At 37.3% G+C, this 23,440-nt stretch overlaps 1 protein-coding gene and 1 long non-coding RNA gene across 4 annotated transcripts in view; both read left to right on the top strand.

Moving 5' to 3' along the window:
• The window catches only part of PDGFC (platelet derived growth factor C), a 207,514-nt gene that overhangs the window by 6,942 nt on the left and 177,132 nt on the right, over positions 1 to 23,440 (top strand). The gene's annotated exons all lie outside the window — the stretch shown is intronic.
• Positions 1 to 23,440, top strand: part of LOC306669527 — a 31,802-nt gene that overhangs the window by 6,513 nt on the left and 1,849 nt on the right. The window contains exon 1 of the long non-coding RNA XR_013766145.1: positions 1 to 23,440. This exon is cut by the window's left edge and continues 6,513 nt beyond it. This is a non-coding gene — a long non-coding RNA (uncharacterized lncRNA).

The following is a 23,440-nucleotide window of genomic DNA, read 5'->3' as shown; positions in this document are numbered from 1 at the left end:
ACTGGCTTCATTAATTTTACTTCCATGGTTTCTGTGTAATTACCTTTTTATTTTCAAACTATGATGTTCTTGTACCTGACTTTATTCATTTTAAATCGTAGTTGAGTCGTTTCTCAGTCGACAAGAGGATGAGATGTGTTTTGGGTTGTTGAGGGCTTTGGGAGGCAGAGGCAAAGTGGAAGTCTGATTCATGGAGGGAGACCAATATACCCAAAGTGCACATTAATGTAACTACGTGGGTGCTATCACCAGTAAGGTCACCAGGAAGAACACAGGAGTGGCTGAATTAGAATCCATTCTTTTTGGGTGGTTGGTGGGTATAATGGAACGTGTGAACTTCTAGTTTTGTGAAGCTTAATGACTATCCAGGAGTGCCTTTTAGGTGCCTCATTTTTGCTCATTGTTTACAGATAGTATGGAATTTATTTGCAAACATCCCCCATCAGATATTCAGGAAAACAAATAGCTTAGCTAAGTTCTCACAGCTGGTAAATGTTTCAGTCTAGGTCTGACTCCAAGTCAGGGCTGAGCCACGCGCTTCTTCCCTTTTCAGTTAGAGGGTCTAATGTTTTATTAGAACATTATTTTCATTCAGCTAATATTTATGAGCATGTGCTTTGTGCTAAGGTCTGCCCTAGATGTGTGGTACAGTGAAGAAGATGTGGATCCTGTCCTGAGAACTTGTTCTGAGAAGGATCCCAGATCCATCCTTTACCTCGTTATCTGTTGATTTTGCTTAATATCATCTAAACAAATCCTCGGTTAACTTACTAAAACGTTGAATTCATCTGGATAGGAAGTTCAAGGAGAAAAGTTCCCACAGAGAATAGGTGACATAGTTTGAGATGAGTTTTTGAGGGAAACAGGAAAACATTCTAGATAGTGGGAACAGCCTGAACAAAAGAATATAGACATGAAAAGATGAGAGACTATCATGATGAGAGACAAGAAGAGTCTAGAGTAGGGTATGCAGAGATGCAGGGAAAGAGTAGAAAGGTGTCCCTTTATGAATCAGGGCTTATGGATTTAAAGGCCCTGATGCAGTTTGCAGTGTGTGCTTCCTGTAGGGTTGTCAGTTAACAGAGCAAAAGAAAAAGTTGTGTTCATGTTAAAGTTTCAGTCAGGACCCATTATTTTCAGTTACTTTCTAAGCAGGCATGCAGTAGCAGAGTTGGGTTTGGTGTGTGTGGTGTAGTTACTGCTGGAATTTTAGTTCCAACATGAGGCTTGTTGGGAAGTTCAGAACTGGTTAGAAGCACAGGCTGCACAGCCTGGGTTCCTGCACATAAGCTAGGCCTGTATTGTGTCCCCATCATGCTGGGGATTGGACCCAGGGCCTTGTGCGTGCAAGGCAGGCAGTCTACCAACTGAGCTATATCCCAGCCCCTAAGTTGCCTTCTTTGTAAACAAGGAACTGTTCTCACACTTCATTCATGAAATGGATGGCATGCAGGATAAAGCTGGGCGAGGGATCGGGAGACCTGTAAAAGAGAGGCAGCTTTCAGCACATGAAGTTAGTGTAATGAAGCTCTCACACAGCAAAGACAGCAGCCTTAAGAATTTTAAGGGAAATGATTTCAAGTTTGGTGGAACAATAATTCTTCTGAGGTTACCTCACATTGAGTAACTGCTTCTTTTCTCCAGTGAGGTCTGTTTTAGTCCCTTGTATACGTACGATACTACAAATGTTTTGTCATATTTAAGGATTTGAAATGACTGAATTCTCTTGGCGGATGTGCTCTCTCGATACCATGCTGTTTTTATTTATTTCTTTTTTGAAAAATTTGTTCTAATTAGTTATACATGATAATAGAATGTATTTTGACATATTATACATATGTGAAGTATAACGTCTCATTCTTCTGGTTGTACATGATGTAGAATTACATTGGTCGTGTAATCATATATGCATATAGGCTAGTAATGCTTGATTCATTCTATCTTTCCTGTTCCCATTACCCCTTCCTTCCCTTCATTTCCCTTTGACCATGCCATGTTTTGAAGCTGTGCTGTTTGCATTCTAGGAAATCCTTGTTCAAGGGAGATACTATTTTAGTCATTTCAGTGTTTGCATGATAGATAAAGTCTTTGGTGCTTAAATACGCACAGCTGGCCATTGCACCTGCCCTTGGAGTCACTACAAAGATGAGAAACTATCAACAACAGGAGTTAGACTTGTGTGAGATTTATCTCAAGTTGTTCCTGGCAGTTATTTTTGCGGGGTATTTATAAAGACATCTGTCTTTTAGATAGTGATATATTTCTCTCTTTTTTTCCACTGAGAAATAAATCGCAGCTTGTTTCCCATACTGCCATACATATTCAGTCTGGTGTGATTAGAGATGCAAATTGGGAGTCATTAAAGCATTATAATTTCTTTTTCTATGGCAGCAGAGGATGTTTAGAATCATTGTACTAAGAAGGAACATTTGCTTAAAATCTTCAGATGTGAACAAATGAGAAGAAAGACATATTCAGTTTTCTTCCTGGAAGTTTCCTACCAAGTTTGGGAAAAAGGACAAATCCATAGTGTTCATTTCTGATTTATCGTGTGTTAAACCAGAACACAGTGACAGGAATGGAGGAATACACCATAAGTCTACAATAGCTCTTGGTAGAGTGTATGGCATATCATTAGATTACCCAATGGACAGAGAAAAATTCAGTTGGGGGATGGGGGTGTAGCTCAATATCTCCGGGGGCTCCCCAACACCACACACAAAAAATCGCTGGGTGTCTTATAGCAATGTGTGGATATGTAAACACTATAAAAACAAGAAAAAAGTTGGATGATGTGATGTTGGTATGAAAAACAGGTATCTGTACGTCCATACCCAGATGTGAGTGTCCTGGAGGCAGATCTCCAGTGCTGGAAATGCATTGGCGTTAGAGGTGGAATAAGGCACGAGGGTATGCTTCCTATTTAATAAACAGCTATTTCTTCATAACCATGCATTTTATTGCTGACTTTACTTTTATTTGTAAACAAAACTACACTAATTCTGGAGCTTTATATGGAAATGAACTGCTGTTACCATTAAAGAACTCATAGAACCCTAGTGTTTTTATAGTTTCAGATGCAGTTTTACATATATCAGTGATGTATATGGTGGTTTCACCTGTGTCTTTGCCATGTGTTGGGCATGGTAGTCAAAACTGTCTTGACCTTCACCAGAAATCTAAAAATAGCATGGTTTTCCAGGTCAGAATCTGGTCAGGTTATAGAGAGATGCTGAGCCTAGAAACCTAATTGATAAATGCCAACCTTTAAAAAGTGGTTTTCATTTCTGTTTTGTTGAGAACATTAGCAGACTTGAGGTTTAAAGCCATGATTAAGTATGTAAAATGAGGAATTAAATCATCTCTCTGCTTCCTAAAAAAAAATGTTTTTCTTCCTGGTGGAAAATTTATTTTTAATCTGTACCGATAACTTTTAATAGGCATCAGTTGGGCACCCCATTAAACTAACTGCTTTAAAATGGTTTCCTTTTAGAACTAACATTTACATCCTAGGAAATCAATTAGGGTGTCTGGATTTCCCATTTCCCCTTCAATCTTCCTTTGCAGTCATTTCTGAATGGTTAACCTACCATAGCAAAACACTTAGAGGTGCAAATCTTCTGGAAGAAGTGCAAATGCCACACTTCTGCTTCGAAAAATGGAAAAGTAGTACTTATTTACTATTTCTGCCTAACATTTAAAACTGCATAAAGCACAGGAAATACTTTTGGTGTATGGGAATGTGTGGTGTTTCCAAACTACAAACATTGTTCTGAAAATGTCCCCGGTAGTGGTGAATTATATGAGACCACGTCCATCTAAGGAGGGCTTGTTTAACTAGCTTGTGGTTCTGGGGCTCATTCAAACACTCTTTAACAAAATAAAGGGAATGGATGTAATAACTTCTTTATGGAAAGGCCATAAAAAGCTACAGGGCCATGTAAACAAATTGGGTCATTTACTAGATGTTTAAGTGATAGATTTGCAGTCCAAATTCAGGTGTGTGTATTATGTTTTATAGGATCATGACTATATTCTACCTTGAGAATGAGATTATAAGCTTATTGGTTGGTTGGTTGGTTGTTTTCTTCTTAAGCATTGGACCCATTATTGTTATTTTATAGTGGAGTTTGAAAACACACCTAAAATTTTGACCATGTATATTTATAAATCTGTTCAGCTTTGGAACATGGCTAGAAACCTATGTGTGTAAAGTTGAATTGACCTGAGTTTTAGTAGCACTGGGTTCTGTTCAAGGAAAATAATGATGATTGAAATTGAAATTTTCCTTCTGGGCTCAGACATGTCTAAACTAATTGTAAAATAATTGTTCTGGCTTACAAGAGTAGACTCATAACTACAACTATGTAAAGTAGAAATCCAACAACAGTTATGATTTACAGTCTCTGTAACTCTGCCTGTCTTGTAATAAAACCACTATTATAACCAACTTTATGCGGCATTCGTTTGTCTTACTGGAGAATTAGATAATAAGTCTTATTCCAAGTTGTCTTGCTTTTAGGAGAACCACATTATTACATTAAGATATTCATGTACCCTCTCTGAAGTTGGGCATAAAGGGTTTTGACAGAATAGTCCTTTAAAGTGGAGTTGGGTGAATGAGAATGTAAAGACGGTGCTACCTATTAGTGACAACGGTAGCCAGAAATAAATTTGGAAATTGAGGTAAGCACAAGAAGTAAGCTAAATAATTTTTATGTTCATACCACAACATTTCTTTATTCTGCAACTTCTCTGAATCTTGGTTGGCTAGTTTGTCATAAAGGAAGTGATTATGTAAGAAACCCTTAGTGAAAATCAATGAGTCTTTCTAAATTTTAAAATTTGATGGCACCATACCATACTGGCAATTTTTAAGTGTTGCCTCTGGAAGTTTGGCAGCAGAAATAACTGCCCCAGTTCCACAGCCAATGGTGGATATTATAGTTTCTATGTAATGTGTGACTTGCTATTTCCTACTTTTTTTTTTTTTTTTTGTAATAATCAGTGACTTAGGGCTAAATGGACTTTGGTCTATGAAAAAAAATCTAAGATCTTCCCTTAAATTGGATTCTACATGATCATGATAACAACAGTTCTCATCTTTATGCCTTAGGAACCTATTTAACTCCATTATGAAGTTAGTTGTATACTATCTAAATATAAACTCTCAGAACTGAGGTGAAAAGTACAAAGTGACACTAATTCCTGTTTGAAACGGTGAGATACCATGGAAGGTGCAAAGTTGAATTTGACTTTGTGTCAGTCAGTTTCCTGTCATTATAAAAAATGCCCAAGATAATCAACTACAAAAGAGAAAAGGTTTATTTTGGCTTAGGGTTTTACAGGTTTACAGATCAGACTGCCCATTGCTTTTAGGCCTTTAGAGTGTGTCTGTTGGGATGAGGGGCTCAGCACATTATGGTGGAAGCTCATGGTGGAGCAGAATTGCCTACCTCATAACCAGGAAATGAAAAAGAGGGGAAGGAGCAAGGGAGGGACCTTCAAGGGTACATCCCCAATGACCTAACTTACTCCCTTCAAACTCCTCCTCTTAAAGGTTCCATCACCACTTTAAAATGCCTTGCTGGAGACCAAGCTTTTAATACATGGACCTTTGGGAAACACTTGAGATTTAAACTATAAGAGACTTTGTTGTTGCCTTCAAGTAGTTTATAGACAAAGGAAGAGATAAGCAGCTATACTACAGAGTAAAAAGTGATAGGGTATTTGGTGGGAATTCAAAGAAAGCTGAGCCATTAGAAGAGGCTCAGGAAAGCTATTAGCAAGGAGGTATATTTTGAACCGAGGTAAGATGAGCAAGTCTTGTACCTGTAGAATCAGAGGTGGGGAGGAGTTTAGGAGATGGGAGCTTGATAATTAATCATGCAGAGAAGAAAGTGTGGTAAATTCATGCAGTCTAAAGTGTAGTTTGTTTTGACAGTGGTCTAAGAAATAGATTCAATGGAGGATCATTAGAAATAGGAGGCACTAAGGGAAGCACACTGATGTATTACATAGCCTTGAGAAAATAACAGTAAACTCCATGATCCGTCCTCCCATCCCAGGCAGTCAGGCTGTCAAATTATGAATAGATGTGAGTCCTGATGGAGCATAGCAGATAGGGACAGAAGGAATGTTGCTGAAACGTGAAGCATGCAGTCAGAAGGAAAATGAAGGGCCACATGAAGAAGTCCCCATGAAGAGGAAGCCGTGAAGTAGAAAGAAATGAACAAACCAATGAAAAAATCTTTAAGGAAGGTGGTGGAGGATGTCAAGGAGAGAGAAAATGGTAACTGATATTGGCCTATGGTGTTAAATACAACAGGGATTTGAGAATAAAAGGACCAGTAAGCAACAGCCTATGCTTCATTATAATGAAGGATATAAGAGAATAGTTATGAGATAAAGTGAGGCGGTGAGACATCATGTTTTTAAGAGGGAAAAAGAACCTGCAGTGATTCCAGAATGGAGGGAAGGGAAGTGGGGAAAGATGTTTTGTGTCTTGGCTGGCTTCTTTTTGGTGTTGGGAGAGAGCCAGAGGAGAGGAAATGGTTAAATACCTAGCAAGAGATAAGACTTCTGACTGTGATAGTTCTTATCTCTTTCTAGGTATTTAGTTCAGTTGCTGTTGGAATACAGGTAAAAAAAAGATGTGACACATTAAGCAACATATTAAATTATTGCAGCAAGAACTGAGCACATTTAGTAAAGAAGTGAGAATTAAGTTTTGGGGGAAGTGAGCCTTGAGACAATTTTTGACAAAGTGAGGAGTGAGGAAATGCAGGGGAGAATTTCCCAGTGACTTCCTAGCAGTGGAATTAGATAATCCCCTATAATAATATTTTAATTGTTAATAATTATATTAAATCTTTTTATTCTAATGACAAAAGAAGTATAATTCATATGAGAGAAAAGATAACAAAATCGGTGTTTATGGTTGACCAGTCCATCTATAGGAATACTGAGACTATTCCTTTGGGATTTGGAGATGAAGTAAAGAGTGGGGTTGATAGGCAAAGAAGATTCATGAATGCAGTGGCAGAAGTTGCAGTTAAGTGTGGCAGTTAATAATAATTTTGGAGAGAGTAGTGATGTGTGGGGCAATGCATGCTGAAAAGGCACATCTAAAACTGAATTAGCAAGGACTTTTCACTTATAAAAGCTCCAGCAATTAACAAAAGCACCATGGAAATTCAAATCGAACGACCACTCCAATGACTTTGACTCTTGTCCTGATGCTCATTCTAGTGTACCCTCAGAAACCATAAAACAGGAGAAAACCATCACAACCCTGCTTGAGTTCCTGCTATGGCAGGTCTAGTGTCTGCTGGATGCACTCTACAGGTTTGTTTTTGTACTTTAAAGTCACATAGCAATTTGCTGGGGTGGGTCCAAGTTCTAGTAGATGTTTTACATGGGGGGCATCCTTCAGGATGCCCATTCTGCACTCTCCAAAGGCTGTGTACATTTGTAGGGCAGGGATTGTATGTGTCCTTACCATGGGGAAGTCACTTTATGTTTCTGTAATCACTGCCAACAAGTACTTGGAATTCTTCTTGATTAAAACATGATTTCATTTTTGTTGCTCCTAACTTTATTGAGTGGAGAAAATCTTCCCCTTCTCCAGGGTGCATACACCTCAAGATCATGACTTTTTGGCTCATTCTTAAGTGCTAGAGTTATAGAGTAATTTCCAACATGAATGCCTTTGCAGTTCAGAAACATGAATGCCCAGTCCTTCGGAATTATTTGAACTCAGAATGTGACAACCTTGGATGGCTCCACTTCTGACTCAGTCCTGTTCCTGACTGAAGCCTAGGGCTGGACCAGGATGGGATCAAGGTGGGTGGGTAGGGTCCTTGCTGTGTCTTAAGGGATTCAGCATTTGTTGATCAGTTTCTGGCCTTTTCCCTTGAAAAATATGTATACAGGAGATGTCTATGTCAATATCACTTTCTCGTCTTGTCCTCATCTCTGTTTCATTGTGCCATCCATTAACACATACGTTAAGAGGACTTTGTCATTCTCATAGATTGGCTTGCTCTTAGCACTCCCAAGTCTGAGCATGCAACTTAGAACTCACAGATTTTTTCTGCATTTCTTCACAAAAATTCAAAATATATGATATAAAAGATTAAATGAGCCCAGAATTCCCAGAATTATTGTCAGGCTAATAAGCAAATGTTAACATTTCTGTTTTTAGGTAAGATAGTTTTTATGTTTCTAACTTCTGCATTCACACTGTCACTAGTTACCTGTGGACTAAACTGAGACAAAGGTATCCTTCTTCTTTCTAGAATCTGGGCTTTGCCTGTGATCCTCACCCCATGTCCATTATTTATAGGAAGTTGATGCCAGTTGTTCCCACACTAGATCTCAAGTTATGTCTATACCAGTTAAGCTTGGATGGTACCTCTCCAACTGTAACACACACATACACATCACCTGGGGACTTATTAAGATCCAGATTCTGATTTTGTAGGTCTGGGTTGGGGCCCAAGAGTTTGCATTTTGACAGGCTTCTTGGTGATGCTTGTGTTGCTGGACTGAGCCCCACCAAACATGGGGTAGCAAGAATCTGCTTTGGTACTCCCAGGGTCTACTGTGATCTCATCCCAAACTCTCTTCTGAAAAGATGACTCATCATTGGCCTCTGCTCATCATAGAGATCCGTATTTTCCTGACTCCATGCCCTTGCCATTGTGACTCTGAATCAAGAAGTCAGCTCAGCCAGATGGACACCAAGTGCCTCTTGTTCTAACGGCCTTGTTATACTCGGAAAACAGGCAAACAAAATATGGGTCTTTGAGGACTTGATGTTTTCTGTTAAACCCAAATATGTTCTACTTCTTAGACTAGAAAGACTCCATGAAGCCATAATTTAGGTCGGATCTTGAAGAATGAGGAAATCAACAGAAAAGGAAGAGTTATATGTAGAGGGCATAGACTTGTGAGACAGCACACAATCTGTTTAAAGATCAACACTTTCTGGTGGGAAATAAGATTGAAAAAATTATTTGTTGATTATGAAGGGCTCTGTGTGACCTACTAAGGAACATGTGAAGATGTCATCTCATAAGATCCCAGGGCATCATTGAAAGATTTGTGCTGGCAGGTAATGTACAACTTTCTGCATTAGCTCCTAATACTCGGGGCCTATCTTTCCTCTTTTGTAATATCATTCACCTATAACAGATCAGTTAATACTTATTGAATAATCAGATATTTTTCTTTTTTATTATTTATTTCATACTTTAATATCATTTTGTCACCCTATCGTACTTTTACCAGCTTTAATGAACATAACTGATAAATAAAAGTCGAATATATATTTACCACATACAATATGGTATGTCTGACCTACTATATGTATATATTGGGAAATCTTTACCAAAAAAATACTATATGAGGTGACATATAGTGAACTTTATATGTGATTAGACCACTTCAGATCTGTTCTCTGAACAAATTTCAAACATACAATTGTTAATTTAACTTTTATTTGGTTTTTGCCACCCCCCTACAAAAGGATACATCAGGATGATCGTAAAGGGCAGTGTTATGGCTTAGATATGAGGTGTTTCCCAGTAAACTTATATGGTAGCAGAAGAATTCAGAGGTGAAATGATGGGATTATGACAGCTTCAACCCAACCAAAGAATAAATCAATTTGATGGATTAATCATCAAATCACTGGGTGGTAATTGTAGGTAGGAGGGGCCTGGCTGGAAGAAGTAAATCACTGGGTGCAAACCCTTGGGGATTATATTTTGTCCCTGGCTCTCTCTCTCCTTCCTGGTTGCCATGAGCTGAGCAACTTTCTGCCACCACACTCTTCCACCATAATGTACTGCTTCACCGTGGCCTAGAGCAGTGGAGCTGGCTCCCCATGGACTAAACATCTGAAACCATGACCAAAATTAACATTTCCTTCTCCAAGTTGTTCTTGTCAGATATTTTGGTTAGAGTGACAAAACACTGATAGGCAGAGAAGCTAGAGGTTAGGACAGTAGTTTGAAGGTATTTGCGAAAAGTCCATCTGCCAGATTCTGAGAAAATGGCCCAGTTATTTAGTGCTTGTGGTGCAGAGTGGAAGTCCCTCACTGGTGTGCTCAAAGTTCACATGCATTTAAGGCCTAGTCTGACTGGTGCTCCCTCCACAAACCCTTCCTTGTTTCTTCCATGCCTGGCATGTCTGCTTTCTCTAAACTCTCAGCACAGTGCAGAAGTTACCAGTTTCTACTTGGGATTCTAATTATCTATGTGTCTTATCTCCCACATTTCCAGTGTCAGAAAATAAAATAATGAATAATCTTTAGCATAGTGCCCATTGGATGGAAGATCTTTTAAGTGAAGTGAAAACAGCCCACTTAGACCCAACACAGCCTGTTCTCTTGCCGCATTGGCATCTGGGATCATAAATCATCATTGACGGTCTTTAAATGAGTCATATGCCTGATTTCACAACCAAGAGATGCAACTAATGTCTGGCTTCATTTTGAGGAACTAAAAGGGGATACATAGAAGGGCCTCAATCTTTCTGCTTAGACTAAGTAAAATTAATGTCCAAAGAACCTGCTGGGCAAAATTATAATGATGACTGCTTAGAATGTTATTTCCTCAACAAGAGAACAGAAATGTATCATTTCCAGGAAAATTATTTTTAAACTGGGAACTTTATGCTCAAGTTTGATTGCAGTCACTTTATGAAAGAGAAAAGCATCTCTACTAAAAGATCATTTCCAATAGCTTTAACTTATTTTTGTTTTGAATTATTTTCCCCTTCTGTACTATCTTGTTAACATAAGACATAACTCATGTGCTGTCTTATTTTTAGTTTGTTTTTCTTTCTGTGCTTTGGGGTTTTGAGATTGACAACTCTGATTTATCTCCTGGATGGCAAAAAATCTTGAAAAAGTTATTTTTTAAAATAGTAACTCAAAGGTTTTTTTTTGGAAATAAAGCTGATTTTCTCAGCTCTGATCATATGAGATTATGGGCAAGTAGTCCTTAGTTCTGGCATGTGGACAAAACAGAAGCAGACCCTGGAGAGAGAGTTCAGAATTCATGGCAGGAAGCACATGTTCAGTATGCCAATATTTATGGTGTCATAAGCAAATTAAAACCATACCCTCTGCTATTTACATAAGTATGGTGCCCAGACTGCAAGAGTTTATGCCCATGTTTCTCAGTAAGTTTAAGACAGCACAAGTGTTTGGGATGCAGAGATCAGAGCATATATTTACACATTTATTTTATTTCTCTAGTAGGGACAGTGATTGTCTTTGCTTTTATTTGTTTTTTGAAGTCAGTCAGAATTGAAAGGAATGATATTTAACAGGGATTGGCTGAATGCTGTACTTAGGTTCATCCTGTGCTAGGGTAAGTTAAATGTATTGATTATTGATAGTGGCCATGGACTGATAGATGGGTCTCAGTGTGTTCTATCTTGTGTCTTACTCTTGCTCTTAGAAAGCTTAAGTTTCACCCCTTTGGGAAAAAAGCAGACACACATACTTTTGGTAAGAAGACATATTTTATGTCTTTTTATGGCAACTTTTAAAGTATTACCATCTGGTAAATTTTTAACAATAGCATGTCAGAAACATTGTTGGGAGTGCATCTTTTTTTTTTTTCTCTTACTTACCAGACAGAGACATCTAGTAATTTAAATTATAATAACACTTACGCACTTGCATAACAATTTAAGTGAGAAAGATGATAGGAAAAATACAGTGGTATTATTGGAAATACCTTCTGCAGAGAAAACACATCTCATTTGGTGGGGGGATTGACATTTGAATGTGAATACATTCTTACTGACTCTTTTTAAAGTCCTGGATTCTCCTAGATTCCTTCTGCTGCTGCCCTTGGTGGACTCCAGTTCAGAAATCAGCCTGGATATTAACCAGATTGCTAAGGGTCTTTAATAAGTTGGCTGGTTGATTTGGCTCTTTGAGAGATGGTCCTACAATCCAATGTCAAGTGAAAGTTTTTCAAAACAATTAGTGACTGAAGGTGATGATCTTTTGTGCAAGGAGAGAGTCTTTCTCAATAGCAGGATGAAAGGAATTTTTTTGAGTAACTCCCATGTAAGCAAATGAAGCTTGACTATGTAAATCCTTTTACTTAAGGGATAGAATCCAAGATATTTAAGAAGTCCTTTTATTTTTTGAGTTCAGTAATTTAAACATTGTGCTTTGGCTTTTCCTTTGTACTCCAAACTTTTATTATTAAAATTACTCTTGGCATTTCCATAAAAAGACAAAATTCAGCATATTTTCTTTGTAAATAATTGTCTTCAATGTAGATAAAAAAGACAATAAACTTTCCTGTGCTATTCTTTTCAGACTAATTAATCAATATTCTTTATGACCCCCAAATTTGAAAACAATTGCAGATTTTTCACTGATATTTTTACGTCTAATTTTGTTTGAAAAAAAAAAAAAAACATACTGTACAGATCACTCTGCACGTTGAAGTTTGGTGCGGATTAATGAACGATATCAAGGAAATTTCCTTGGTGGTTATCAGAAGGTTGAGGGGTTTTGCAAAGCAGTAGTAGATCAATTTATCGAATGTTTAGTGCTTGGAATCTCATTTGTCAGGAAACGTCTTAGGCATTCAGTAAAATTGTCCTCTTCTATTTATATGCTGGCCTCACTGCCACAATTGATTTTCACATTCTGTGTGTGACTTAGGTCTTTCTCCTGGAACAGATAGGTTAAAGAATAGTTCATATCTTAAACACTAATAGATTTAGTTTTCAGGCTGTCAATAATTTCAGTGAGTACTGAGAATATACTTGTACTAAAATGTTCTTAGATATATATCTGATTTTCTAGATAGTGTTAAATATTGATATCTTCCTTGGTGAATTATTGACAACAAATAAGTATGGCATTTCCTAAGACATCCAGCAGTATCATTGCCTGCCTGAGTGTAATGAGCAACCTATAATTTAGGCTAAATCCGTCATTATTTTGTGACTTGAAATTCTTTGATTCTGATTGTTTCATGACTCCTCTATTTGTTTGAGTGCAAGGAGGATGTTGGCATAATCAGATATTTAGCAAAAGCTCTACAAAGGAGTCTTGCTTATGTGAAACATGCAGTATTTTGAAATTCAGCAGATTCATTCTTTTGCTGAGTATACTCCTGTGCTATAGGCAGGGCATATTTTATTTGATTTCAGTGTACATGTTAGAACAAGTTATACCCCAGATAAGATAACGTGACTAACAGTAGTCATTGTGCCAGTTTTGGGGAAGGAAGTCTAAAGCAGAAGACTATTCCTGGGGGAAGAACATTTTTTCCCTGTTTAGACATTTCAGTGGCATTTTCTTTGCTCCTAAAATTTGTGCTTGAAATGGCCCAGGGTTTTTAAATGTGGAGCACATTGGGGGCTAAGTATATCAGTGAATTAGGAAAGATTTAATTTGATCCCTATGCAGTGTGTCTTCAGTGGAAAGCAAGAATTTTAATCTTTTTAATCAGGTGAAGTATTGAGCTCTAGGCTCAGATTTTGACTAGAGTGAGAAGTATCTTTCCCTGAATAGAATGGTATCACAAAACTAAGGCTGGCTTTGGAATGGAGGCAGGAGGTGCCCACCTTTCTTAGTCATATACCACTGATGATGTATTTGACAGATTATTATCTTGACCTTGAACCTAAAAGAACTCAAGAGTCCTGTTTAACTTGTGCCTTGTGGCCATCTCTTAGAATCTCCCCTTCCTATTATTAAGAAACAAAATATTGGGAACCCCATGATCTATTTATTGATCACATGAACAAGTGTGATTAATACTGATTTCAAAATATTAAAAAAATGATGCTGGTATAAATACATATATTGTTCATTCCCTTTATTATGTTGATTGTGGAGGTAACAAAACGTCATGATGAAATCTGATTTAATAAGTCTAGTAATAAGTTATGTTGCTTTATCCTTTTTTTGGAAGAAAACCTTGCACTGAAGTTCCAGAATGAAAGGTCTTTGAAGGTTGAGATTTCTGTGGTTGTTATTAGAAATTTATTTTTCCGTTTTCAGTACCTAGAACCTTGCCTGAAAGGCAGTAAAGATTATCTAGTGATAAAATACAGTGAAGTCAAAGAGAAGTGTGTCCTTCCTCCCTGTTTAGAGTAAACCGTTTGTATCCATAGTACCTAGATCAGGACTGGGTAGTACTCAGAAATTAAAATAACTAATAAAAATTTAAAGCTCTAAAAACATGAACTGATGATTTTATTTGTTATACCAGTTGACACTTTATCTTGATATTTTTGCCATTTTACTTTGCCATTTAAAAAATTCTTCATTTTAGAATTTTATAGTCAATTAGTAATTCAATAACCATAAACACTTAAGAAATCAATATAGTTGTGAATATAAATATATATTTTCCCAATACAATACTGTTTTAAAATTGCTTATTACATAGTGGGGGAGGGATTAAAAACTTTCCCTCTGCCTCTTAGGTTCAGTAACTGGGGATCTGCAAATTAACCTGGCCAAAGAGCTTTAACAGGAGAAAAGTTACACAGGTTTTATGAATAGTTTTAATTCTCTGCATGCTGGAGATTCACAAAAAGTAGGTGAAAACCTGAAGAAGTGAGTAGACATGAGGTTTTATATACTGTTCTAACAAAGGGTGATATATTCTGAAGAGGGGACTAGACAAGGGACAGGGTTTTAGCTTCTAGGACCAATAAATTTTGTAGAGCTGACTAGGAAACTATGGGGAAATTAGTGTTAGCTAAGGATTGTTTTATCTGTTTATATCCACTCATCTTGGTACTTCATCCCAGTGTGAGGTGGGGTAAAGGGAGAATTTATGCCACTTTCACAAAGGGAAATTTACACCTTATTTTAGGCAGATAAGCAGGGAACACTTTTGGTACACTATAGAGTCTCTGTTATATTTAGCTCAAAATAAACTGTATGCCAAAGTAGCATATTTTAGAGTAGCATATTCTGGACTCCTTCAAAACCACTGGTTACAACATAAAAAGGGTTGTAGGTGGTGCTGGTGTGGGTTGGGCCTGTTGGGACTTTTGTATCTTTGAGTGAAGTTACCTTTATTTTCTTCTATGCTGCTTCTTTTTCTCTTCCTGAAGGTAAAGCTGAGTTACAAATAATAGGTCATCAGCTGTGGAATTGCTTTTGCCAGGATGGAGCCTGTATCATCTCCTATGTGTCCAGTTTCCTAATTGGCTGTCTTTGACTACCATGGAAAGTCAAAGGCCATTCCACGAATACACAGTTAGGAAATGACAAGTGTTACGACTAATTTCGTTTTGGCTTTGCACAGCATAGAAAAGTCTTGGAAAGGAAGGGGATTCTTTTGGAGCTGCTAGTATTCCCCAAACAATTCTTCTTCCTTCTGAATAGGTAGCTCTCTCTTTGCATGGACATTCTTCTGGGCTTAGCTGCTGTGTAACCTCCTAACCCCTCATTAATAATTTCCTGAGGCCAGTTTGTTATAAAGAAAAACTGCACAAGGCTGTGTGTGTGTATGTGTGTGGTGTATGAGAGAGAAAAAGAGATTACTTTTTAATAACCAACTGGAATATTAATTTTTATTCTGTGAAAGAAAAAAACAAGTGAACATTGGATTCTTTAACCATTAATTTGCATGTTGAACAGGAAATTCAAACTCTTAGGCAGATCATAATGCTTTATACGTCTTTATACTGTGGATTAACCCAGGGACACTTTATTACTGAACCACGTCCCCAAACTTTATTTTAATTTTTAAAATTTGAGACAAGATTTCACTCTGTTGCTTAGGACCTCGCTATGTTGCCGAGACTGGTCTCAAACTTGGGATTCTTTTTGCGTCAACCTCCTGAGCTGCTGGGATTATCGGTGTGCACTTCCACACCTGGCTGTGCATGCTTTCTAATTTCTGTTCATTATTCAAACGAGTTGGCCTAGTTTCTATATTGTGCACACATATAAATGGTTTTAGTACGTAAGGAATAATCATGAAACTTTCAAAGGCTTCTTAATATCAGGAGACTAGAGAATGAATTGATCCTTTTTGGTTCTTAACAAAAGAAGGTCTCTGTTTTTTCCTGAAGAAACCTCCAGGGAGCTGGATGTATTTAGAGATGGGCCTTTGGGCTTCCCCGCTTCTGTGCTGTAATCCTTTCTCAGCTTTCTCATATTTCAGCTGCACATGCCATCAGTGGATTTAACACGGGTCCCGTGGCTGGCCAGTAGAGCAAAAAACCTCCCCTGGGAAATGTTGTGAATTATACAGAGCTGTCATTACTCACGGGATACAGGGTAATGATCAAAATCTAGTCTCCCCATGGACAAATGCTCATGCTCTAATGTTAAGTGAAAACGCAGGGTGAAGTAGGATTTTAAATATTTTATGTATGCCTCCCTATTTCTATGTATATAGAAAGACTAGTGTGAAGTGCTCTAAAGTGTTGTGTTTTTATCTATAAGGGCTAGGGAAGAAGCAAAGGTATTGACGTTTTCCTTCCTAAATTGCATTTACTATTTTCTAAAGGTTCTCTAGTGAGCTTATATTATTGCTGGATTAGAAACAGTACTGTGCTTACTTTTAAGCCTAATTCAAACAGAGGGTTGGGGAGAGCAAATATAAGTAGCATTTTCTTCTGTTCTAATAAAATGCATCTAAAAGACAAGACTGGGTTTTAGAAGTGTAGGCAATGGCATTCCTAAAGGTGGCCCTTCAGGGTTAGGATTTAAAGTTGGCTCTTACTGTTATCCCAGAGGCTAGATGTGGCTACAGTCAAAGCAGTATGGCCATCATAACAATTATCTATGTTGTTTTTGGCCCTTTACAAGAAATGCTGTTTTCATAAGACCTAAGAGTTTTGTCTGGAAAGAAAGAAGATAGCTGCCAACATTTGGCACCATATGGGGGTTTCTTCCTTTTTCTTTCTTTCTTTTTTTTTTCAAAACATAGTGTGTAGTCTCTACATCCTGCTCTTAAACCTTAAAGATTTTTTTTTTTTTTTTTTTTTTTGTACACTTGTTGGAAACATCTGGAACATGCCATTAGGTTGCACACCATGGTCTTTGTTTATAGACAAGTGTGTGAGATATAAACCATGAAAAAAAAATTCTGCTTTTGCAGCTGTATTTTATAACACATCATCCAAGGTCTCTATTGACTGAATGGACTCCCACTTGTAACATTGAGACTGGCAGATTGGAAAACTATAAATTGATTTGTCTTCCTAAGGGTAATATATCCATCAGACATACTAGCACCTGTCCTTGAATGAAATTAAGCAGTTTCTGATTTCAGTGCTACTTTGATCTGACCCTAGGGTCACATACTCATAGACTACAGTATATGGACATTATAACATTATCTATTTTGTAACTACCTTTTAGAATATAAAAAAAAAAGTTCTTCAAACTCCAGGTAGAAAACATGTAGAAAACTCTTCCCTAAGGAATACTATATTTATTTTTGGAAAAAACACTGCAGTTTGTGTTTATGATACTCAAGTGAACTGAAGGTTTAGTTTAGGGGAAGAGGTAAACAAAAACTAAAATCCAGGGTTGCCCTAATTTTTGTTTTTGCCTGTGACTGCAATTATACCTCAATGAAGGCATTTACTTTGAGATCACCTCTCATTAATATGTCACACATAAAGAAATATACAAAAAATAAATTAAGAAACAAATAAATGAATAAGGTAATAAAAACTCCACGATGCTCTGTTTTCTTAATCTACTTCTTATAAACACACACACACACACACACACACACACACATTTTGCAATGGAACCCAGGCCGGGTACATGCTAGGTCAGTGCTCTACCTCTGAGCTGCACCCCAGCTCCTCATTTTCATGTGTACCTCTTGATGTTCACTTATAAATCCATGAGTAACAAAGAAAATTGTTGTCTGCAGAGTTTAAAATCCTTCAGGGTACATTGACTGGGCCATATCAGGGAGAAATTCAATTAAAAGAGTGTTTTGGGTAGGGAAGTCAATTTGGAATTTTGAATAAGGAATTAAGTGCTGAGTGGACCCTCTGTGCCATGTGTGGTTGGCATGTCATGGGAGATTATCCTGGTGGCACAGATGTTCATGTAGATGGATCCTTAATAAGAGCTGGCTGATTAGGGGCTTGTGAGCTTTCCTGCTAACTCACTTCTCCCTTTGGTCTTTCATCTGGTGCATATCCCTAGTGGCTAGGATACTAAGAAATCGGAGGGTAATCTCTTTTCTCCATACTCCTGGGCTCCTTCCCTTAGGATCTGTAATGTTGACTCATTGACATTAGGATGTCTGAGCAGAATGATACCCATTTCTGCTCCCAGACTTCTCTACATGGAAACTGATTCTGGCCCTCTACATTCTGTTTCAAAGTAATATCAAACATCATTTCAAGTATTTTTAAATAAACTTGAAAAAAATTTTTTTTATTGTTTTGTTCTGGAAATTTTCAGGGTTAAGCAAATCTTTAAAAATATAAAAACATGCCCTGGGAATGATTTAGATATTATCTTGTCTAGCCCTCCCCTTCTTGTATAAAGTGAGGTCATTTTGTAACTGGTGAAGTCATTTTCTTAGTCATGTAGAGTCTTGGCAGGGGACTAGAGCACACAGCTAACCCTTACTCCTGGCTCTGTCTGCCTCATCAGGACAAACCTTTCAGTTTGTGTGGTCTTGGTGACAAAGAATAAAAAAACATTATTTTATAAAAATATTTTTTTTCTTATATTTTTGTTTTAGTTGTAGGTAGACATAATATTTTTTTTTTTTTTTTTTTTTATTGTTATGTGGTGCTGAGGATTGAACCCAGGTCCTCACATATGCAAGGCAAGCGCTCAACTACTGAACCACAACCCTAGGTTCCAGAATATTAATTCTTTTAATAAGAACTACAGGTTATTATTTTTTTAGGAAAAAATTCTTTTTATTAAAAAACAAAAAGTAAATTTCACTTTTGAGCAGTGAACTCTTGAGAGAGAAGTAGCTCTTTCTTAAGTGACCTTAGCAAATTTGAGCTCTCTGTTGTCTCAGGAAAGGTAGTTGTTTTTTAAATGATTTCTTATGTCATGCTCATTAAATGAAGAAATAATACCAAAGCCTTTTTTCATCAACGAGGTATAACCATTGCTATAAAATATCATTTTTGTTGATAAATGAAATTGACTTGATGAAATAGTGTATATATACTATGCAAAATTTATACATTTTGATTTATGCATTTTTCTAGTTCTGGTTGTTTGTTTACTGTATGCTGTGAAACCAGAGCTGTTGTTTTGTCTTGGTCAGATTGCGTATTTCATATAGTAGGTGGCAGATGAGGTAATATTTTAGCATTTTGAGTTTCTTGATTTTTGTAAGTATTTCCTCTCTACCATCTCTGTCAGATTTTAATAAGTAGTACTTTCTGTAACACTCACAGTACCTCTTTTAGCATATCCCGTAGACTTTTTACACATCATAGGTAACCTACTTTTATCCATTTTGGCATAAATATAATAGATGTTCTACATCTTGCAGAACAAATATCAAGGCTAAAGCATCCTATGTTGGCATGACAGATATTACCAAACGGAATAGCAGAGGAGGATAGTGTACTCTAGCTTCCTAGTTCTCAGTACTTGATGTAGATAAGATGTGATTAGCTCCTGGCAGCAAAGGACTGAAATCTGATAATGAGCCAGGTGATTTAGGAGTCAGATGGAGCTCATGAGTGGGTATCATAGTACAGGGAGAGTGGTACAGTATTGGGTACTTTTCAGATGAGAATTGAAAATAAACTGCTGAGTCTGTATGGTCATTAAAATTCCCAAGGTGCTTTTCTGCAAGATTATGAGTTGTTAGCCAGCATCCTGACCAAATGAATAATTGCTCTGTCAGTCGCTCCTGCAGTTTCTTTTGTACAAGGTCATCGCATCCCTTTCCTGAGCTAAACTTTCATGTTAAGGGAGAGTGGTTTCTTTAATTGAGACAGGCTGATTTCATTAATTAGTAAACTCATAAATTTATAGTTTTCCCGCTGCTTTGGGAAAAGAGACAATCATTGTTTAGCATTTATAAACTGAAGTTATTTTACCCTTTAAAAAAAAAAAATCATTAGCTTTTGATTTCAGTTTCTGTCTAGGAGAAATCAGATTGTTTCCTTGATTTTTCCCTACTGATAGATGTCAAGATGGACATACATATATGTGAAATACGAAGAACTGTCTTTACAATTTCCTGTTTATGTGTGCTTTCAACAGATATTCTTTGAACATCTATCACATATGCAGCCATGTCCTATGCACAGGTGACACAGGTGTGAACAGAACACATGAAACCTGTGACCTGAACTTTAAGTTCTATGAAAGGAGAGAAAGGTCAATGTAAATGAGTAAACAATTTTTATGGTAGACAATGATCTGCGCTTTGTATCTGGGTCTGGGGAGTGTGGGAGTAGGAAACATTGTAGGGATTTGATAAAGATCTCACAGGGTCTTCTGAGGAGGGAATTTGAACATAGGTTGAGGGATGGGACAGGTGGTCTTGACGGGCCCTTGTAGGAATATGCCTGGTAAAACTGAGGAGCTGCAAGGGATGGTATTCTGGAGGTGGCTGAACATGAGGGATGAATTTTATACATAGGGACTATTATTTCCCCTGGCTTGAAATAATACACTGTTGGGGCTCAAGAGGGCAAATGTCATAATGGTGTTTTAGGAATAAAATAGGTAAGTGGTCAGGTTTTGGATACGTTCTGACATTAGAGCTATTAGTCTTAACAAACATGTTTGTCTTTGGCCTGCTGTATTTGTCTTCAGAGTCCCTAGACTACTTGTTAATGCCCTAACGTGGTAACAGTTGGACATGTGAATTGATTGTGACAGTGAAATTGTGTAAAGACATAGAAGTTGATGGATTTCACTGTTCACTTTTAATCATGATCAGCGATCAATGCATGCAAGTAGAAGATTAGTAGAAGTAAGGAAATGTTGTATTGATTTGGAAGAATATTAACAACTGCCTAGCTAAGTGGAACACTGGCTTTTTTTTTTTTTTAAAGAGAGGCAGTTGTACCAGATTGACTTCCGTTTACTAATAAATACAGCTGACACTGAGAACTTACAATACACTAGCCATACCTTTAAGTACTTTACAATCATTAGTTCCTTTCATTCCCACCAAAAATCATGAGGAAATTTGCCAGTATTATTCCTGAACTAAGGAGAAGGTAAGCCACTTGGCCAAGGTCAAGTGACTGACCAGGCCCTCCAATAAAAGCTGTCTGGTGCTAGTGCTCCTGCCCTTCATCACTGCATCATGACGTTTCTAACAGCCACTTTAGTTTGTTAGAATGAGACCTTTAATTTGGTTAGGTGCTAAGTGGACTTTCTCAGTTTACAGTTTCATTTTCTTAAACGTAGAAAAGTCAATGAGAGATCTTAAATACCCTGGATCTTATTCTTATTTATTGCACGTATTTGTTTTAAGGAAAGGTTGGACATTTGGGAAAAGGTGGAGTGTTAAAATGTGGCTTAATGAAGCCTAGAATGGGGTTTAAATCCTGATTTACCCACTTGTTAGTTACATGGTCTTAACTTGGTCACTTAATCTTTCTAAGCACTTAATTGTCTAACTTGTAAAATTTAAAAATTAAGAACTGTCTCATGGGGTCTCCTAAAAAAATGTTTGATCTGCTTAATAAAAATTTTGGCTTCTTTGTCCATCATCCTGGCTGGGTAGATGGGAAATAACTCTAGGGCTTTCTTACAACAAATGGGTAGAGTGAGATTTAATGTCAGGAGGTCAACAAATGCTCCGATATAGCTCCAAAGGAGAATATTCAAGAAATAATCTGTGCATGAGCTTGGCAGGTCCGTGGGAATCCTGGATCTTGTTAAAATGAGGATTCAGCTCTAGTAGATTTGGTGGGGGACCTGAGATCTGCATTTCTATCAAGGCAATGAGATACTGATGCTGTTGATCTGTGGGCCACACTTTGGGCTGATGAGGACTTAACAAAACAGGCTTATGGAGAAGTACCATGGGAAGTAATGGTGAGTAATATGGAGGTCCATACCAGCAGAACATCTCAACAGTGCTCTTCAGAGATGAAATGAACTGCAGCATAGGCATTCATTCTCTGTCCTAGCCTGCACTTGAGTCACTTCAGACCTGTGCTATGGAGATATCTGATATACTGGAGGCTGATCCAGAATTGGATTTTCTCTTACTCATTGACAGGGGTTGACCTTAAACAGAAGAGGGCAGTACATTGAAGCACTATTGGTTAGATGGATTCCTGGACTGTGAGACCATCAAGCACAAATGTTTTAGAAGGACTTTACTCACTGAAAAGATAATCAGATTGTACGCCTGCTACAGTTCATTCTGACCTTGTGATAAGACTTAAAGTTAAATGCTAATTCTAGCTAAGGGTGATAATTTGAGATCTATACAGTCTCTAATACATATAATGAAGCAGAAGTCTCAGAATTCTCTCAGTTTTAAATGAAAGCACTTTTCATTGTATTTATTGTCGCTCATATCTACTTGATTACTCACTGATCACAGTAAACTAATATCGTAACTACATGCAAAAACATGCATGCATACATATGCCTGTATATACACATTCATATATACACACACATATATACATATATGCTAAGTAATGTGTACCTCTAGCATGCAGTTCCTTTAATTTCTTGTTAGCAGCATTTTTTTTGCGGGGGCGGGGGGTCTGTTTCAGGTCATGGTTTATATACTTATTGTTCGTACTTAACAGTTTCTCAGAAGTTCAAAAATTTATCCTTCTAAGTTACTAAAAAATATAAATGAATAGCACATGGCTGTTGACCGCAAATACATTTTTCTTTATTCCTCCTTTTTCACACAGCTGTAATGTTGCTAGAAAAATGTGTCGATTTATAGGAAATGTGTTTTCTCTCCTGTGGAATCTTGAATGCTTATTTTCAAGTATTTCTGAAGCTGCCACCTGTTATAGTGATTCTATGCCTTGTAGATTTTTTTTTTTTTTAATCATGAAAGAAGGTAAATTAGAAAACTAAAGAGTAATAGATGTTGGAAAAAAATGTCCTGGACTTTTTGAATCTTGTTTGCATTGAGCCCTTGGACCCTCCTTCCTGGCCAGCCTTCAGGGGCGCCTGTGAGCACAAAGGAATGGCATGTATTTATACTTGTGTAAATAAGATCCTGTATACTTTCCACTGAGAACATGCAGGCGGCCCTTTTATGGTCAACAAGGGGTTTTCCCTCTGGCCTTTAGGCAGACCACAGGGCTGCATGCTCAAGAATGGTGTTTCTGATACCATCCCTAACCACAGTTCTTTTTAAAAGCCACTTCTGCTCCTCTTAAATTTTAATAGATTCTGCTTGTAAAACAGTGTCAAATTATTTTGATCATAGAGTTCCATATGTTCAGAATTGTTAGTCTTCCTTTAAG

Source organism: Sciurus vulgaris, assembly GCF_902686455.1.
Source record: "Sciurus vulgaris genome assembly, chromosome: 9".
NCBI classification, from domain to species: domain Eukaryota; kingdom Metazoa; phylum Chordata; class Mammalia; order Rodentia; family Sciuridae; genus Sciurus; species Sciurus vulgaris.
Note: the sequence above shows the minus strand (reverse complement) of the source record. Positions and strands in the feature narration are given on the sequence as shown.